At 34.2% G+C, this 22374-nt stretch overlaps 1 long non-coding RNA gene across 2 annotated transcripts in view; it reads left to right on the plus strand.

Moving 5' to 3' along the window:
- The first annotated feature begins 268 nt into the window (after positions 1 to 268).
- LOC117325355 overlaps positions 269 to 22374 on the plus strand; it is a 33301-nt gene continuing 11195 nt past the window's right edge. The window contains exons 1-4 of one of the 2 annotated variants that reach the window (XR_004532244.1): positions 269 to 400; positions 7475 to 7550; positions 19072 to 19116; positions 20614 to 20745. This is a non-coding gene — a long non-coding RNA (uncharacterized LOC117325355). Of the gene's footprint in view, positions 401 to 7474; positions 7551 to 19071; positions 19117 to 20613; positions 20746 to 22374 lie in introns of those variants that run through there. The other variant, XR_004532245.1, reaches the window with a different exon arrangement.

A 22374-nucleotide genomic window follows, 5' to 3' on the forward strand; every position in this document is an offset into this window, starting at 1 on the left:
CTAGACTATAAATCACAGTGTAGATAAACAGTATAAACATGTCTTTCATGAATATATGGGACTTTGCCTCTGGCTATGTGATTGAAGGGAAATAACTCCCATATCCATTGGATAAATAAAATAAATCTGTTTATTCTCATTAACTCTGCATATATATGCGAGATATTATTGCTTTTGAGAAACGTATATTGATATGTTCTCGAGATTTTTACGATGTGCTTTTATAATCAAACTTTGATTATGAATCTGAAGGACAATTTTTCAGAAACAGACTATAGTTGGTATGTGCTAAGTATTACACATTCACAACGAGGCTTTCGCCATATTGTTATTTCCAATCGAGGAACAGTCGACGTCTTCACTGCTCCGTCGTTGCCGAGGAAATCTCGACATTTTGAAGGTAAGCAATAATATCGTTGTTGTCTTTCGAGTTGATGATGTATTATTTATACACGGCACGTTGACTATTTGTGCGTATTTTGAATCCTAAACATGATGTCATTATTTCGACAGGTGCCCTAATCTCGGAAACCAATGATCGTGCAAATCGCCGAGAAAATCTGTGCCCTACACCTAATTATGACATCATAATTATAGTAAAATTACTGACGTTTAACTTACTATTTGAATAAGCTGAACGTCTGTTTGTAAGACGTGTATGGGTATAACACAAATTTAATGGGTGCGGCCGAGTCAACTCGTAATGTTGACATGTCATCGACATTTCTCGCTAACGACTGCCTAAATCAGACATAGGCATTTACTGTAAATGTACGCAATATGTAGGCCTAGTGTACTGTATGCAAGCTGTGATTTTGTATATGAAAAACATTGACTGTTCAAATGGAATTCTCCAAAGAGGCATATGTATAAATTATGCCATGTAACTGCTAGCTATATATAGCTACCTGCAGTTGGTCATTAATTAGAAAGGTAATCTACAGGTTATATTAATTAGTTCTAACTAAACTGATGGGCAGTGATTATTTACTGTTAGGATAACTACAGTACTATGCCAAAGTGAGTTCGAAGAAACTAAATTTTACTGTATAATGTTAATATTTGAGTACCAACTTCTTTTCAATGGATTTTCCTGAATTTGTTGATGGGTCGATTAATTTGAATTCCTTTTGTTCCGATACACGACCCAATCCCAAAAATTGCCTAAAAACCATTGTGAATTTTGAGGTGGCTATTAGGAAAGTTTAAATCAAATTGGATCCTGATCTCATGCACCTCCAAATATATTCTATGTTATGTTTAATTTGAAGGAGGAGGGGGTGGGGGACCTAGATCGAGCTTCGAGGTGCTAATAAATATAAAGGAAGTCCAAATCAAAATTACAACATGATTTTCGCAAATCCATTTTGATGTTAATTTGGTAATGAACTTAATCAGGTTTTGTACACTACCTTATTTTAATTCTTCAACAATTTAATTTCTTCCAACATTTGCACCTCTAAATAATGTGAGGAAACATTAGAAATTTCATTTTAATACACATTTTCACTAAAATCTATCCATAAAAGAAAAAAAAAAGGTGATTCATATAAGACATTTGAATATGAAAGTTATAAAATTCAACATCGCAAACTCAATTATGTAACACTTCTGTAAATTGTGAGAAAAGATTATCTAGTTTGAAAATTAGGCGATGATATCTGTTTAGTTTATGAGATATGTTTAATGTGTGTCCTTTGGATGTACATGTTAGTCAAAGTTTCCTTTTAAGTAGGCCTACTGATTTGGGGAAAAATGTGAAAAAAGTCATTCTTATTAATTTTTTCATAAATAACTAAACTATAATGAGGTACTGTATATATGCATGCAACAATTCTGAAAATTTCCCACTAGGCCAGGGGCTAGTAGTCCATTTTTTCCACTAGCCTTGATCATTGTTCAGAATTTTACTAGTCCCTGCTTTTAGCAATTTTTCGGTTCCTATTTTTTGGTAAAAACATGTATTATTTTTTCCATATTTTCCAATACACCAACATGTTATAGACTGTATTTAGTTACTCTGAAATATACTTAAATTTAAATTGTGAATTTAAAAAAAGCACCATGGTATGAAAGGGAATTAATTTCAGAAATTTATAGCTGCTAGTTTAAATAAACCATTTGATGTAACACATCCTGATTATCAATACAACCACTACGCATACTATGAAATAGCTTCTATTTCATGTCATTAATGTGAACTTGAAAGTTGGTCAGTTAGTCAGTCACTCTGATCTCTGATCCACTTCTTTCTAGCTAGATATTGTCTTCCCTCCACTCTACTTTCCTAAAAGACAACTAAAAGAGCAAACTAGGGTGCCTGTTTAGCAGCCGGCGTTTAATTATATACATGTTATACAAATATCTGACACTACCTTGCTTCTCTGACGTATCTGTGATGATACTGATACATGAAGCATTGGAAATTATTAAATATTACAGCACACATACTATATCCCTATCACCGGTACACACCTGGCACCCAGGAAAAACCGGAGATAGCCCCCAGAAACCTGTATTCAAAGGCAGGAAACTAATTACATCTGTACAGGTGGACCTAGGGGTAACACTGGTACTGGACCTGTGTTATTGAGAAAATGTATTATATTACATTTCATGACTGTCATACACAGCAAATGGAAACAAATGAAAATTTGCTGTGTCCGCCCTGCTGAGATGGCAGCTAGAAACTGACCATACAGACACCTGTACCTAAGATCGTACACATGTTCTTGCTCGCACGGAGCGTGCACTTAGCATGATAGTCATGCGATGTCATTTAAGACATATTATTCCCGCTATACTGTTAAAACGCAGGCATATCTGATTGTTCTCCATCTGATTTTCTGAGGGATACATTTAGTCTAACAGCTAGCTAGCAAAATGTGAATTGGATTTGAACTTATTAAAGGTGCCAATATCAAAGAAATTAATATCACTTTTATCTCATAATTATAATTATAGGAAACTGTAAGAGAAGTATACGTAGTGTTCAAATTTTGATTTAAAAAAACTACAATATTATAATTTTTACTGAAAACTTTTTAATGTTATGAATATATCTGAAAGATTTTCCTATTTGATATAGAAAGCCAACCGTTTAACAAATTTGGTTTGATCTTGTCTGCTTTGTGAATATTAATATACACACATGAAAACAGACAGATACAGTACGTAACAGCAGGGGTGTAAAAATCCACTTGCCCGACACCCGGACAACCAAAATTTGAGTTCTGGCAAGCCAAAAATGTTTGTACACTTGCCCGAGACAAATAAGATTTTTCTATCTCTCAAATGATTTTCATGTTCGATTTCCTGAATTCTGTGTGATTAGGGAATTTATCAGAATGACAGTAGTGTAGAAGTATGCTAAAACATAATAAAATAAACAATTAGTAGTTGAATTATCTTTATTTTCCGTGTTGATAAATCAAATTTCCGAGGTGGGAAAAGTAGGTCGCTGGTGGCACTTTGAAGCCTTCACTTCACGAACGTTTTTATGACTTTACTGTAATATTTGACCAAATGTTTTTAATAGACAAAGGAAAAAAAAAAAATTTATCTGTAAAACGATCTTTGTTTATCAAAACAGGAAGTTTGAATTGTGTGACTAATAGTCGGATTGGAATCCGGACCGGAATTCAGGAATTAACAAAAAATAAAAAAAATAAAAGAGACAATAATTAAAAAAAAACAAAAAAAAAACTACAATTTAAATTAAAATACATATTCTTTTCTTTCAATTATGGATTGTTAATATTTTCTATTTATTTAATATCAAATAAAATTTTTGATATATGGACTTTTTATATATTTTAATGAAACGCACACTGGGGCAAGTAGAAATTGCATTCGGACAAGTGGCTTTCTGAGCTCTACTTGCCCGGGGCAAGTGACTTGAAAATTATTTTTACACCCCTGAACAGATACAGTTCGTACAACCAACAATCTATGTTGAAATTTTAATAGCAGCAAAATTAACTCAATTGATAAGAAGACATCAATATCTTTATAATGAAAGTGATAGGATCACTCACTGTCATGTCATATATATATTATTGCCCATGTCATTAAACCTGCACTTGTGTTTACATCTGGTTCGACATGTTTGAGTTCTTAGTTCCATCACTTGGATAACTAAGTGATTTACATTTGAGAATTTGAGAAATGGTTTTTGATCATGAGCCAATGTCAATTTCCAACCAACTGTGGTTGTAATATCTTATGAATTTGACCAATTATCATGTCTACACCTGGCAGAACTACACGTGTACAGAAACTTTTAATGTAGATTGATGAACGGAAGATTTATATATCAGTGAAATTTTCACTAGCCCAGAGCTGAGGGTAATCATGATCAGTGCTATGGAGCAGCTATAGCCCAGACTAAATAACACTGGCCCTGGCATGGGGTGTCGGGCTACTGCAATTCTGAATTGTGCAACCCTGATTCTAATAAACACTTTTTTCGAAAATAATTAAAGTCTTTACTGCGTAGTAGTAGTAAAAAAAAAGAAAATGTACATATATTCAGCCAAAGTTCAAAACAAGGTAATTATAACAGCGAGTCGAAAACCAAGTAAATCATAATGTACATGTTCTTGCATAACAAAAGCACTATAGAAAAGATGCAGGAGCATGTACAGGACTTATTAAATGTACAAGTCTTGCATTTGTCAGTTTTTACTTTCAAAAGTGTATATACGTATACAGTGCATTCCACTTAATCGGGTAACGCTTAATCAGGTATTTCGTTTAATTGGGTAAAATTTTAAAAACCAAAACCATTTTCTCTTAAATCATGTTAAAAAAATTCGTTTAATTGGGTTGGAAAAGTCGTATTTTTCGGTTATTCGAATAGAACAATCGGGACAAAAAATAGAAATGCTCCGATTTTCACGAAAGTCATCGCGTATTTCTTTAAGTTTTAGACATTTATCAACAAATAGTGTAATTTTGATGGTTCAAATGTCAAAAAACAGTTAAATATTACCTTAAACGGTAATGTTATGTCGGGGTTTTGTCATGTTCAGAACTGTGTTGTTGTTGATTCTGCCTCGTGTGGTTTTTCCCCAACAGGAAGTCGACTAAGAATTGTGGGTAAAATTAAATGTTATTTTTAGAGTCAGCAGCAGGCAAAACGTAATGGGGTTTTAAAAGCATAATTAAGGGACTAGACAATTAAACTTTTACGTCTGGGATGTAAAATCTTCGAAGCAAAAACCAAAACAATAGGTTTTTACCTGGGTCTGATATTGCTACAGATCGATTGATATCACCGCTTACTGTATGTGGCGAATCCAAAGTGAGGGGTTCGCCACGGGGAAATGTGACGACACCGATACACAGGTGAGTTAAAAATCAGTAGCGAGCAGTAAAATGACAGACGCCCGACGTTAGCTCATAATTCCTATTCAGGTTAGGATTAGAACTGGTTAATAAAAACATTACATTGGATTTCGTGTTGTTTTATCAGTGACTGCCAGTGTCAAGTTCGTATAAATTTATACCACAGGAAACGACCTAAATAAACTCGGGTTTCTCCGATCTCTGTGCTTTGGTAATTGGAAATAATATGGAATATTTTAAACTTCAAAGCGAACATAAGAATGTCTCTATGATAAACATAAATGATTTTAGATGTAATTGTCGGAGAGTCCTTAGATCGTATGTCAAATTAGGAACACACGGATGAAACAGGGATGTATGACCCCCCGATTTGAGGTGCTACGATTGTACTGTGCCGCGAATAAGAAAATCATTAAGGTTTTGTTATTTTAATACACACATTTTTATACAATTAGTAATAGTAATCTGACAATTTGACATCAGTAAAAGCACAAACAAAAACACCGTTTATTAACAATAATAACGCAAATATTTTCATCCAAAATCGACCCAAGTCTGACTACCATTACGGACCAAATCCAAGATGGCGACGTGCATTTCGGCTTATCGGGTAAGTCGGTTAATCGGGTAAAAAGTCCCCGCAAATAGGCAACCCGATTAAGCGGAATGCACTGTATTTCTTGGAAAACACCCTAGAGTAACCACTTAAATAAAGCTTTTCAAAGTTATTAAAATTATTACGGCTGTACATACCAGACAATTGCTAGTGTACATGTACTTAAGTAATGATATATATTAGTGTTTCTGTTGAACAATATGTAACTACAACATAAAAAACATAAACACTTAAGCTTGCATTAGGGATTGTAAACTGAGTCTGACAGGATAAGATGGAAGTGAGTGTTGCAAAAAAAAATAGCCCCACAGCCAAGAGTAGCCACAAGCTTAGTTAGCTTACACTGAAAAATACAAAAAACAACTAGAAATGATTGAAAAGGAGTTGGAAATTTCCAGCTATTGTATATGATCATGACTTCATCCTGTACACAGGAAATGAGCTGAAGTAATTATAACATATATATATCCATCTTCAGACTTGACAAATTGTAAAAATGAAATTTGCAGGACATAAATGATATATATATATATATAATATATAATACATACCAAGGGGCTCTCTTCATATTGCTGAAACCTTTCGTTCATTGTTTATGTGTGCCAGCTGTCAAAGATGGGAGAATTGGGGTATGACAGCAACATTTGTTCGTCCAGAGATCTGCATTTATTTACTGATCTCTTTGAAGCACTTTTATTATGTTTTTTATTTCTGATCAGTTATGTAATTGTGCTTTTATTAGGTCCATATCGATCATGCATATATATTTACATTTACACTGCAGCCCCACTATATAACTTTACCAATGCAAGCTCACTTGGAAGTTATAATTATGAGTCCATAACTTCCAAATCTTTATTATGACGTCATTATTATAGTGACGTCATAATTGTCAAGTCGGCGATAACGAAAGATGGCTGTTGAAAAGGCTGTTCCGTCTTTGACGATAATAATTTGTTCATTCATTATCAGAGTAAAATTCCTGGATATAATCTTTCAAATTCGTTGTCAAATGCAAATATAAGCATTGAACTGCTTTCATTTGGAAGTTATGGGCTGATGAATGCCAACTGGACAAAGGCAAATTCAACATGAAGCGCGAAGCAGTTCAATGCTTAAATGCATTGAAACCAAGTTACTAACCACCATACTTTTCTGTTCAGTAAATTAGATGAACGTCAAAATTTATAGTTTTCTGTACACATATATATATGGTTAAACTTGTGGAAAATTGCTGGGAACTAACAGAAAATTGCTGGAAACTTAACACATGGATGCGCATTTCGCTTCCATCTGACAGTGTACAATTTCAAATAATTCATACATTGTTAATTGCAAGATAACTCTATATAGCTAGTACTATAATATTATGGCATTCAACATTGTTTTACCCCATGCTTGTTTTAATATGATTTATGTACATGTAACAACAGTAATTAATAATACTTTCAGTCTCTTTGAATTTCCAGCTATAACTATTTCATATAATTTTCCATTTTGTTCTGACAGAATTCGAAAGCCAATTCTTGTTGAAGTGTGCAGTCAGCACATGGTGAGGAGGACCAGAATTAACCTCTGATTCCAAGTAAGTGACAAGAAATTAAAGCTATTTGATCTGTTGTCACACATCTGACCAAAATCAGTTCATGGAGCAACAACATAACCTGTCACTACCCACAGATAATGAGGATGTCAATATAATCTGTCTGCAGCTGCTGCTGTACATAAATAATGATGAGGTGACAACTGTTAGTACCTGCAATGATGTGACAACTAGTCACTACCTACAATGAGGTGACAACATATTCTGTCACTACCTGCAGATAATTATAATGAGGTGACAACTGTCACCACCTACAATGAGGTGACAACATATTCTGTCACTACCTGCAGATAATTATAATGAGGTGACAACTATCACTACCTACAATGAGGTGACAACATATTCTGTCACTACCAACAGATAATTATAATGAGGTGACAACTGTCACTACTTACAATGAGGTGACAACATATTCTGTCACTACCAACAGATAATTATAATGAGGTGACAACTGTCACTACTTACAATGAGGTGACAACATATTCTGTCACTACCAACAGATAATTATAATGAGGTGACAACTGTCACTACTTACAATGAGGTGACAACATATTCTGTCACTATTTAAGCTACCTACAGCCAATTATAATGAGGTGACAACTGTCACTACCTACAATGAGGTGACAACATAATTTGTCACTACCTATATATATATAAATAATTATAAGATGAGGTGACAACATAATTTGTTACTACCTACATTGAGGTGACAACATAATCTGTCACTACCTATAATTATAATGAGATGACAACATAATCTGTCACTGCCTACAGTTAATTATGATCAAGTGACCACTGTCACTATTCACAGATATTGAGGTGACGACATAATTGGCCACTATAGCTACCTATAGTTATAATTAGGTGACAGCTGTACATGTCAATACCTACAGATGATGAGCTTGAGGTAACCACATAATGTCACTACAACATATATCGGTACAAATGCCGAGGTGACAGCCTAACCTCCTTCTATATAACTACCAACAAGCATTTTGAACGACATCATGTCCTGTATGTACTGTATATATAGCTTGTAAATTACTTCAGTTTGTTGCATGACGCATGTTCGTTTCATCATTGATTCATTCCCAGTCTTCTATAGTCCTGGCACAGTATACAAACTTTATATATATGACTTCAAATCAGAGAACAATTTTATTGACATAAATTTGTCCTGTCAGGCTTTTGTTTCTGGTTTTATGGCGACTATCATAATGTTTGGACAGGTCCCCATGATTCCATGAAATCATCTCCTGTAATATAAGTTGATACATGTACAAGTTCCCTTAAGCTTGCTCAGAACTGAAAATTCTTTTTGCAACTTGCCAATTTTCTTATCAAATTGGGACAAAGTGGCCCTATCTAAAACAAGTGAAAAAAAACACTGTCACTGGTTTATATATGTATATATACAAAATTAAATAGGATTTTTCAGGAGAATATCAAAATATGTTCATCCTCTTTGTCTCATCAAATGAACTTCCAACATCTCTGACAGGTTTAATTTTGATTAGAGACATAATGATAAATTTCACATACACTTCACGTTATTAGAAAGAGTTTTTCTAGGTCAAATAAATTAAGTACTTGTGTTTCCACTTTTAGCACTTTAAAAATGTTTGGTAGCTAGCAGCTAGCTATAGGCAGACTGTTATTTTGCAGGGATAACCAATTGTTATGTAGCAGGAAAACAGAAACACATTTTACAGATATATCACAGTTAGTAGAGAATGTAAAATATTGATGTAGCCCTCACTGAATGCAATACAATAACATTTATCTGATCATTGGCAATAATGCACTTTGATTCAGGAAGTTGAAATGTATGTGCAACAATATGTACATACAATATATATAGGGGAACATACAACTTCACTATACAGTATCCAAGAGAAAGAAATGAAGATTTACTTACTTGGTTTTGATTCTGTATGACATAATGATACCAAATTTTCTCTTGGAAATGGAAGACTTTGCTCTAGTATGCCTTCTTTCTGTCTCTATGTTGTGTAAATGTTGTAGTATAACTCCTGCATGTCTTTCTTGGTGTGTCTATCCTATAGCTTTTTTTTTTTATTTTCATTTTTTGTTTCGTTTTGTTTACCTTAGCTGAGTGCATGGTGTTGTTTGGCTGGGGTGTCGTAGTATACACACTGACTGAATCCTCACATAGCATCTTGTCGCCATGGTGATCCCAAACAAGAATGACCAAATCGTCAAGCTCCGAGGTCAGGTGGAACAGCTGAAACACCACCTGAAACTTGACAGAGTGCGAGCCAGTCGGACCATGAATGAACTCATCACATTCTGCCAACAAAATATTACAGGGGATCCCTTAGTTTTCCCCGTCAAGGAAAATCCATTCAAGGAGAAGAAACCCTGCAGTATATTGTAACATGAAGTCATTTACTGTAATATGTATACCAACATTATGTGTTTTCTGCATTGGTCTTGTCATGGTCAAAGTGAAATGATATTGTAGCTTGTAAACAGCTGATAGCAAACATTCTTGTACCAGATATCCTTCTCTGGAAATCATGCTGATTGAGCATTGACTTATCATCATGTGGGTGTGTACTCTTCAAAGCAATAGCAAATTTGGTCTGAAATTAATTTAAAATGCGGGTAGTAATTAGCTTTTGGTTGATACAGAATGCCTTTATTTGTGATTCTAGTAATTATAAATCAGGAGTCATAATATAGTTGTCAAATGATTTAACACAGCAAATAAAATGTACACCGAACATTTGGTAGCTCCTAATAATTAGATCCTCATAATATGCACTCTCAGAATAATTTTAGACTTTGATTATAGCTTCAGTAACAGAATATATTACTAGGCTTTATGCTGTTGGTAATTACAACAATGTTGGTATGCAGATCACAATTGGATGTACTGTAGGACCAATTTGTTCCTGGTTGAGTGGTTGGTATATTGACTTTCAGCTGGGGCTGCCTATATACCTATTTATCAAGATCTTGTTTTATATTGAATGTAGATAAAGTGCTTCCTACATTCAGACACAGATATTGGGTTGCTAAGTTACACATGGCCACAGGAAATATGTAGAAAAGGTATCATATTGGTCTTTATAAATTTGATTAACTTATATTGAAACAAGCTGACAGGAATATTTTGGTAAATGATAATTTCTCCCTTTTCCATTTATTAACATCACTTTCTAGATCTGATCAAAACATGTGAATTCTTTGGGGAAATCAGTTTTTACATAGAGCTTGTGAATTTTTTTTGGAAAATCTTTTCTGATAAGAACTGGTCGGGTATGTTGTGAATTGTAATTTATAAAATGAGGATATCGTTGAATCATTAAAGTAGTTACATGTTTTATGACATTTATCAGTCGCTCGATATTGACTGGGAATATCCAACAGATGTACATGTTGTTTTCTGACATTTTACTACTGATCTTTAGTGATCTATATAGCTAGTATAACAATTCTGTGAATATCTGGTCTGTGAAGTAATGCATTTATTGCAATTGTATGCAGATTAAGAGCACAACCCAATATAAATTTCTGACATACACTGTACCTTAATGTCAAAAATCTGTTTCAGTTTAATTGCCTGAATTGCATGTTGTAAAGGTAATCTCTGGAAACTCTACATGTCAATGTATCTGATATTCTACTGCAGGCTTGGTTGTGTTATCTCTATCATACTTTCACATTTGAATGCCTGCGATACTGTATCTATTTAGTAGTGCATTTAAATCAGGCTATAGATATCTTACCCTGACAGTAGTTTTGAGTCAGCATGCATTGATATAACAAAGTCTGCATGATCACATGAACTAGTACTTGCAACCTAACTAAATACTTTTATATTTAAAAAAGTTTTTATAAATCAAAAATATCAGGCTTTGGTAAATTGTTTATCCAATATTTATGAATGTACAATTTCAGCTGACTTCATGAGAGCAAAATATGCTCAGAGACTAATTCATTGATAACTTATAAATATTTTCAGACATCAAAATACTGTTTAGACTAATCAATGTATAAACTGTCCCAGTCCAAACCTGCTGAATAGTGAATGCCCATGAAGAATGAGTTAGATATTGTTTAAACTGGCCAATTTACATCTTGCACTAACTCAGTTTTGGAAAAGTAGCCTGCAGTCATACTTAACTGTTGATGTGTATTAATGTGTACAAAAACTGCTGTGATTTAGAATAATTACCATTTTGTTAATCAGTGGCAGCTTTTCATATGTATTCATTAGGAGTCCAGAAAATAAAAATACTAAAAAAGGGTCCTGGGACTTTTAAATTTAACAACATAAATTTTAAAGTATAGACACATAATATTCTTTTATAGATTCAAAAAGGATGTATTTGAATAGTTTCTTCTTTTAAATATTTATGAAACGGATCAGAAGAATTAAGACCTTTTAGAGTATAGGTAATTATCTGTTAGGAGTACAAAGGTACTATTGTGACAGCCACATCACATTAGTAATAACCTGATCCAGAACGCTGGCGCCCTGCTGTGTATATATAAAGTGCTGAATATCTAGTGATACTGTATATACAGATTATTGTGCAATGGAATGGAGTGGGTTACACTATTACTTATAGTAGCAGTTTACACATATTGGTAAATACTTGGAGCTTCACTTGTCTACATCATTGTAATTTATTGATATATGTAATTAGGCCACATAATTAGCAAAAATTGTATCGTTTTGAAATGTAAATAATGTATAAAGCTAAAAAGAGTATTTTTGTGTATAATTAAATCCGGGTTTTGGATACTTTTTGTATTAAATTATGGAAAATCTGAAATAATTTATTGTTGTTTGTTTTTTGAGAGATGATTTATTACCAACATTCCAGGGATCCCAGTTATAGAATATTCAAGGCTGTATCAAGTGTTGTGTCATGGCAACAAAAAATATCCATGAATTGAGGAATTAAACAAATGTATTTTGGTAGCATAAAACAAAAGCTCATGTCATGAAGGCAATGTCCCTAAATTAAGAGAAACCTCCACAATTTATAGGGATAAAACAGCCCTTTTTGTGTCGCCTGCAAAAAGCAGATTTGCAGACAACATGTATGTAGGTATCACTAATTTGGTGTCCGTGTCAGTGGTGTCTGCACAGAGGCTTCCATCCGATAACTCAAGTTCCCTTGGGCTGATAAAACTCAAAATTCATGCAGATCTGTCTTACCAAAAGTGATTTGCTTGGGATTGCTTTTCAGGTCTGAAGGTCAAGGTCACTGTTACTAAAATAGAAAATTTGTTTCCGAGTGATAACCTAAGTTCCCTTGACCCTAGCAAACTCAACTTCATGCAGTTTTTCCTTACCACAAATGCTTGCAGGGGTTGGTTCTTGTACTGCAAGGAGCAAGGATACTGTAACTATAATTATTTATAATAAAATAGAAAAAAAGCCCTATTGTCATAACAAGAATCCTTACCTCTCTAGCCTTGATGTAATGACCTTTATGGAATATTGATGGGCCAATAAGAATTCATAACTAACATAATAAATGTCCATACATTATGGGGATAAACAAAATCTATTTTCAAAACAATGTCTTTAAATGATGGAGAATCATGGAACCTAATACCATGACAAAAATGTCCATTAATAATGGGGATTTGCAAAATGGCCAATGGAGAACAAGAGCCTAATGTCATGACAACAGTGCCTATAAATTATTGCGAAAAAGAAAACTAACGTCATGAATTATGAGTATAAACAAAACCAAGTGTCGTAACAAAGGAGTCGATACATTATGGGTCAACCTAAAACTTAATGTCACTACTAATTTAAAGCTGTCAAAGAATTAAGAGACAACTTCTAACTTAATGTTGTGATAACATGTACAGTGTTGATACATTATGGGGATTAACAAAACCTAATGCCATGCCAACATTGTCCATAAATGGGGAATCACAACCTAATATAACAGCTGTCCATAAATAATGGGAGTAAATAGTACCTTATAATTATGTTATATAAACAATGTCTAATATAAGTTACTGGGATGAAAAAATCCTAATATTATGTTCAGTGTCTATAAGTTATTGGTCATAGGAACACTAAATGGCGAATCACAGGACCTAATGTCATGACAATATTGTCTATAAATCATCAATCACATAACCTAGTGTCATGGCAACAGTGTCTATAAATTACGAGGATAAACATAACCTAATGTCATGACAACAGTGTCTATAAATTACGAGGATAAACATAACATAATGTCATGACAACAGTGTCTATAAATTACGGGGATAAACATAACATAATGTCATGACAACAGTGTCTATAAATTACGGGGATAAACATAACTTAGTGTCATGGCAACAGTGTCTATAAATTACGGGGATAAACAACCTAATGTCATGGCAACAGTGTCTATAAATTACGGGGATAAACATAACAGAATGTCATGGCAACAGTGTCTATAAATTACGGGGATAAACATAACCTAGTGTCATGACAACAGTGTCTATAAATTACGGGGATAAACATAACTTAGTGTCATGGCAACAGTGTCTATAAATTACGGGGATAAACATAACCTAATGTCATGGCAACAGTGCCTATAAGTTACGAGGATAAACATAACCTAATGTCATGACAATATTGTCTATAAATCATCAATCACATAACATAATGTCATGGCAACAGTGTCTATAAATTAAGGGGATAAACATAGCCTAATGTCATGGCAACAGTGTCTATAAATCATCAATCACATAACCTATTGTCATGGCAACAGTGTCTATAAATTACGGGGATAAACATAACCTATTGTCATGGCAACAGTGTCTATAAATTACGAGGATAAACATAACCTAATGTCATGGCAACAGTGTCTATAAATTACGGGGATAAACATAACCTAGTGTCATGGCAACAGTGTCTATAAATTACGGGGATAAACATAACCTAATGTCATGGCAACAGTGTCTATAAATTAAGGGGATAAACATAACCTAGTGTCATGGCAACGGTGTCTATAAATTAAGGGGATAAACATAACATAATGTCATGACAACAGTGTCTATAAATCATCAATCACATAGCCTAGTGTCATGGCAACAGTGTCTATAAATTAAGGGGATAAACATAACCTAATGTCATGGCAACAGTGTCTATAAATTACGGGGATAAACATAACAGAATGTCATGGCAACAGTGTCTATAAATTACGGGGATAAACATAACATAATGTCATGGCAACAGTGTCTATAAATTACGGGGATAAACATAACATAATGTCATGGCAACAGTGTCTATAAATTACGAGGATAAACATAACCTAGTGTCATGGCAACAGTGTCTATAAATTACGGGGATAAACATAACCTAATGTCATGGCAACAGTGTATAAATTACGGGGATAAACATAACCTAATGTCATGGCAACTGTCTATAAATTACGAGGATAAACACAACCTAGTGTCATGGCAACAGTGTATAAATTACGGGGATAAACATAACAATCTATTGTCATGACTAAGCCCACAAATTAAGATGGTTAATTAAAACTAGTGTCATATATGCATGAAGACAGTGTTTAAAATAGTGGGAATATACAAATGAATATGAATATATGCTTATGAATATATACAAAAGCCAACACGATCCCACACGTGTCCACAAATGGTAGGGGAACACACACAATAGCTAAGGTCAGCAATATGTCGACAGTTGATCATGATGCCGCTATCGGTCTATTAGAACCTAATGTGCCATATTCCCTCTTTCTACAAATATGAATACAACCATTTCGTAATGATTGATTTTAATATACACCTTTGTATAACATAAATTCCTATAGGATAGTTTAGGGACAGACCCCTATAATTTGATTTCAACAGCTGGAAAGCTGAAAGCTTAAGGGACAACAAAACAGCAAATCCGGTCGAAACAGTTATATTTTAAGTCTTTAAATTCCCACTATGGTACAATTTAGCAGAAATAACTTGAACTTTCAGCATGTATCATGGGAAACCTTGGGACTTGCTGTTTACATGTAATTTGTTAAGCTGTTTGTGAATTTCATCAAAACATGAGACAAATGCATGTTTCAGGGGACTTAATTAGCTCATTTGTATCGCATACATTGCTCAAAATAGCCATTTCGTTTGGCTAACATGTGTCTAAAGCACGAAAAAGGAGCATTGGTTTGACCAGATTTAACATTATAATATATGTGTAAACACTGTTTTTATTTTGACCTTGAAATGCTAATAGCGGTAATGTATAGTGAATGGTACCTATGTGATTACCTGACATACATTTTGGTAACTTGTGTAGACTATGTGATATGTTGGAAATTTGTGTAGACTAAGTTGCAATTTAGTGTAGTGAATGGTACATATGTGATTAAGTGACATATATGTTGGTAATTTGTGGAGACTTAAGTTATAATTTAGTGTAGTGAATTGTATCTATGTGATTACGTGGCATATATGTTGGTAATTTGTGTAGACTAAGTAACAGTTTAGTGTAGTGAATGGTATCTATGTGATTACATGGCATGAGATTGTGGTGACTTAGCTACAGTTAAGTGACACATTGACCTAACTTCTTTAATAGGAAAACAGAAAGTAACGTGTTTCAAAAGGAACCTTCAACCTCAGCTTCCCTGTTCACTCTACCAATGGAAGTAAATAACGTAAGCCCGCTGCCCTTTCCTGTACGAGAGTAAACTAGTTGTAGCTAACTCAACTCTGACATATTGCTGATTATACTGGCGATTATATCAAATAAAATATGTGACCTTTCATTATAACGTAGAACGCGCGATCATTTTCGCAGCAGTAGGAACATACAACGGGTTTTACACATAGAGCTGTTCCGGCCACGTTCATGTTTGGATTTTTGGAGCCTATTTCATTAATAAGAGATTTGACTCTTGGGATTGGGGAATCCTTCATATTTCTGACAAAATAGTGATTTGACTTAATTCCTGTAAAAATCAAGGGTCAACTAGATACCATTGTTCATATTGATGCGTATCACTCTCCTCAGAGACGTACTATCTGTTATTAACCAAGTCTATGTTCTCTCTTGAAAACATCAGACATATCATGTAGTACATGTAGGTAAGTGAAAAATCAAACGAGGACAAGCCTAGAAAATATACAAAAAGATATTGTTACCACATGTACAGTGTCCCGCATTTTGGGTATGTAATGTATTAAAGTGACTAACTACTCTATTAACGCCGATTTCGTCATATAAATAAATAAAATAGAGTTACTTTGTAGTAAGATGTAGTATGGAATAATTTTAAGTCGCTCACAAGTGTCTATAGCACAGGGTAGGAGCATTTTTTGACCGGGTTTTACTTTTTGTACGTATAAACGCATGTTTTGTTTTGACCTTAAAATGCAAATGGCGGTTGTGAATAATATTACACAAATATGGCATAAAGGGGGACATTTCAATCAAAAATGCTCCTATATTATGCTTTTAAGACATCTGATCATAGTAAGAAGGACCGTTTTAAGTCAAATTGTTTAACTGGTGAGTTTGAGGCCTTTTTCAGAAATTTTTGCCTGTATAAGAGTTCTTTATATTGTCTAATAAGAGCATTTTTGATGTTTAATATGCCTCCTCGTATGCCATATTTGTGTGATATCATTCACAACGGCCATTTGCATTTCAAGGTCAAAATAAAAACAGTGTTTATACATATTATAAAGTTAAATCTTGTCAAACCAATGCCCACATTTTGTGCTTTAGACACTTGTGAGCAAAATGACATGACTAGTTTGTGCAATATATGCGATACAAATGAGCTAATTATGTCCCCCTGAAACATAGATTTCCCATATGTTTTGTTGAAATTTAAAAACAGATTAACAAATTACATGTCAACAGCAAGTCTCACAGTTTGCCATGATACTTGCTAAAACTTCATAAAGTTATTTCTGTTTAATTGCACCATAGTAGGAATTTGTAAGGTCGTAAAATATCAATGTTTTGACTGGATTTGCTGTTTAGATGTCCCTTAAAGAATACTACACGGAGATCTAGAAGGCCGAATGGAGTCCCATGGGTGCGAGTGATGATCCGCACAGCGTACACGTTCTGTTTATAACGAGCGGTAACATATATCATTGTTATTGTTTTACACTGGTTTAGCTATTTATAAAACCATGCAGGTTGCGAGCACTTTAAATTTTCGTTATTTTAAGGGGAAGTTTTTCTATATCAAAAATATGCCTGATAATATTTTCGAGTTTACAGTTATCGTTGCTTCAAGGTTGCGAGGGGGTCTTTGATAAGATTTCTATTATAAAGAAATTAAACGTTAACGTAACCAAATAGTTCCTGGTCGGTTATACAATTCTCGCTACCAGTGTCCTCCAAATCAACACACACTTCATATACATTTCATGTGTTCTAATTACATGTGAATAACTGGTTTATTTTGTTCGGTGTTTTTTTTTTTTTTTTTTTTTGTTACACATTCGCGATCGTCACCTCTAGACTTCTTGCACTATAAATTTTGAATGGAACTTTCTCACTTTTCTTCAATTCCTGAAAATACAGTAGATGTCTATGGGTCATTTCATTAAAGGCTTTTTATATTTCGCTCTAATATTTGATCATATCTAAAACAAATTAAGGAACAGATAGCACAAAGTAGTTTCACAGGGTTTATTGGTAAATCTCTCGACAGAAATCGAATTACTAATCGGTGTTCCATCTGTCTGACCAATTCTTAGCCAATCGGGCTGATCTAAGACTAGACCAGCAGCTCAACCAGTGTTTGTCTCGTTGTTCACATCATTAGCAGTATGCTGTCAGGAACTTAAAACAGCCGCCAGGATCAACATTTTCTCTGTGTATTCAAGTTATCAAGTGGCCGCGGAGAGAGATTATAGCAAAACCCAATCGGCTGAACGATACTTAGGAGAGCTCGCTTTCAAGAGCACCTTTATTGATTTGAAATACTATTCTCCTTTGTTTGATCTTGTTTCATTTAAAGATTTTCCTGCGTTGGCGATGAAATTAGATGAGTCGCCTTTGTGACCATAAATATGAAACAGACTATATATAGGATTGTTTGTCGACTTCCTTGTGTCGTGTCGTCTGCTGCGCTGAATAAGACTTAAGTTGTAATCTCGCTGCTGCTGTTGAAACAAAAGATCCGATATTCCTGTTTCCAAATTTGGATATTATTTGGAATAGAGGACAAGACGGTAATGGAAAAGACGTTTTCCCCTCAAAAGAATATATTTCGAGAAGGAAATAATTGGACATTATGATAACTGTATTTACATTGGGTTTCGTTTTCAACTGCATGTGTAGACATTACACTAGGAAGTCATTATAAGTTTTTTTTTAGGAAAGTCCAGTGTAGTAAACACAGAACTTTCAAAATCGCTGTGGCCAGTACTGTTTTAAATGCAGTGTTGGGTTGGAACCGGTATATTTAGATAATACTTCGTCATCATACATGTACTGTACCAGTCTTGAAACAAAATATTTCATTTTCAGATCAATACTATCGGCGTAACACCAGTGACATCATTTACAATACAAGTAAGTAAACGCCATATTTTTCCTCATTCATTTATTTTATTATCTTTTATTTCATTCGCTTGAGCTTTGTTGTTGATGGCTATCATTCCTTGTTGGAATTATCTCCTAGCTACATGTAACAAAGCATGTCATACTAGTATCGTCTTGCATTTCTTTGCTACGCACGACCTTGATTCCTCTGTCAGATTTGATCTAATTTTAGACTGATACATATTCCTTTGTAATGCGATTGCTTATTAGAACATTAATCGGCTTGTCAGACGCTGTCAGTATGTGTAACGGATGATAATACACGGTGTACACATATTTATGCTGGGAAGTCCTAGTCCTTTGAGTGTACCCTTGAAGTTCAACATTTCCTCATACGCGCTTTTACATTTCATTTATCAAATCGTTCTGGAAAACACCGAAGCTTGAAGGGAATCAATTACTACTTTAATTTGTCGGTGCAGATTTTGTCCGGAACAGATAAAGAATTCCCAAACATCGTTTAAAAAGACGGTACGTCTCGTACCATGTCCAGGTCAACAAATAATCAAGACTTGAACAAGGTTCAAAAGTAGATTTTGCTTTCGTTAAAGAAAGTTTCTGGTAATTTTGAACTGTTGAATTTGATCAACCGTTATAACTAGTAAGAGTATTACGTCAAGGAAGGAGTACATGTGTTACCAGATATTGGTACCGCCTAATGAGAGGGTCAAAAGTCAGATAAAGTGGACTGCAGCATCTTAGCGGGCACATGTACCATAAATATAGATTCATATTAATCAAGGTCGGAATTGCAGTAAAAACGGGTCGAAGTTCGATTATATGATGTAAAAACGTCTATAACATTATGTATATGTCTGTTGGGTCAATTAAGATACTGCCCAAAACCACGCGTGCACGCGTAACTTCCAGCCGTTACAGCCCACATGTTATTTCTCTCTAAGTTCAAAATTTTTAAAGCCTCTATATTCTTTTCTAGTATTCTTTTAAGTTATTGCCTTCGTGAGGATGTCAAGGTATCAATATATTTAATAGAATGATTTATCTTTGTGTAGCTTGTAATGTTGTGAATCTTGTGTTGCCAATTTGGTACTGCATGGAGACACGTGTCTGTTTTTGACTTGTCAGAGCGCAATCGTGTTGACAAGTAAAAACTTCTTTTTTCTAGCTTCATTTTCTTTCCTTTACAAAATTAATTCTTTAACGCATTTTAGTTTAAAATAGATTAATTAATTACACTGAAGAAGTAATTGAATGCTAACAGAAATGAAAAAAAATATGTTAAATGATTTCTTCTTGTTTGAAAATTAGCGTAAAATACTCGTTAATCAATTAACAATCAATTTACATTTTAGAAACAATCAATTTGTGTTGTCCTAATGTGTTAATGTAGTTGAGTAGCATTTTTGTAATTTGTTCAGTTGTTTGCTTGCATTGTGTTTTTCTGTTTTTTTTTGTTTTTGTTTTTTGTTTGTTTATGTTGTGTTTATTTTTGCTCGTTTATTGTAGCAAAGTGCATTGCTTATTGGATGTAGGTGTCTTTGTGAAACATTTTCGTGCCCACCATCATATATGTGATACGTCACCAACATCTGTGCACCACAAAAACATCATCTGTGTACCACGTCATCATTCATCATGCCAGTTCTAAGCCGAAGTGACCAAATAGAGAAAGCGACAGGTCACGTGAATCAGATGAAGCGCCACCTGCAATGTCAGCGCACGCCGATGAGCGTCTCTATCCAGGAAATGATCAATTTTTGTCAACAAAACATTGCTAATGATCCTCTTGTAAATCCTGTCAAGGAAAACCGTTTTAAGGACGACCCGTGTAAGATATGCACAATAATATGAACTGTAACGGTCCAAAGTCTAATTGTTGTTCTGTGGTTATTGCTATACAAAGTTCCGCTAATATACATGGCTGATGTTTAACGGGTTATTGCAAACTTGACTACATGTAATGATTAGTTTTTTAATATCACAGACGCTCGACTTGATGTCCTCTTGAAATTAAGGACAAAGGTTACTACTTTAGCACAGGATTTTAATTGGATTAATTGAGGCGGGGGATTTATTCAGTTATGATTAATAATATGTAGTGTCGATATAAATTTATTTGAAAACTTATTGCTTTTAGGGTCTTCAGGCAAGTCTATTGATATCGATTTGATTAAAACAGGTTTTATTGTAGATAGCTGAAATGATTGGACACGAGTCATTGGGATTTCGCCCTATGTGCTCTAAGTCGTAGTTTATAGTGCGGGCGCACCACACCGTTTTATATTGACTTGGGAGATATGCACGTTATGGGTTATCGACCAGTGATACAGGCTACTATCAACCTCTGGTCACAGAAAATACCTATCCTTTTCCGATAATTAAAGCAAGACAGATATTTTTTTTTACAATTACACGAATGATGGACAATAACACTTCGTTCATTTTCAAAAAGAAACGTATAAAAATGTTTCTACCACAATAGGTGGGTGTTATTCAAATCCAAAGAAATAATCATTATACAACTGTTGAATAACATTCAGATTATACCACACGTGAAATACCTCTAAATGCATTTTGATTGATTGACACAGTGACCTTTGACCGGAAGACCGCATCACGATGTCCCGGACATGATAACGCATAAGAAATAGCCCGCAGTTTTTGTTATACTCATGAAAATATATATAGATTTTTGTCAATTTGTTGCATCGAAAGGAATAAACCTACTTATTATTTGTTATGATTTGTAATAGATTGTAATATTGCCATACATTTCCGATGTTGTTAGTTAGGCATATAAGTTAGCGGCAATTCGTTTTAGGTCGTATCCTTAGACCACACCTGATATTGTCAAAATAACTCACGTTGACACAAAACAGGCCAATTAATCTTCAGAATAGCTTTTCTATTGTTGTAGAAACATTTCACACAAACCCCTGGGTGTTGTATATAGTATTTCTTTCTTTCTCGTTAGTTATTTTTCCAAAGTTACAAGTTTTGAAACCACTATTTACTTTAATACACTATTTAATGTTTTGGCCACAATTATCCAATCGATAAGCGTTTTAAAATCAATCTATATGCTCTTTTAAGAACGATGATGCACCATTTAGCATCGACGTGTCCAATGAGTAGGAGGTTTTTCTAGGAACTTTTGACATGTGCGGCCTTTCGAGCATTTCAATTGTTCATTGTATAGCTACACGTAACAAGGCCTTTGGAATGTATGAGGTGTATGTACAAGCATTCAATATATAACACTGTTTC

The sequence above is a fragment of the Pecten maximus genome, chromosome 4 (assembly GCF_902652985.1).
Source record: "Pecten maximus chromosome 4, xPecMax1.1, whole genome shotgun sequence".
In the NCBI taxonomy this organism is placed as follows: Eukaryota; Metazoa; Mollusca; class Bivalvia; order Pectinida; family Pectinidae; genus Pecten; species Pecten maximus.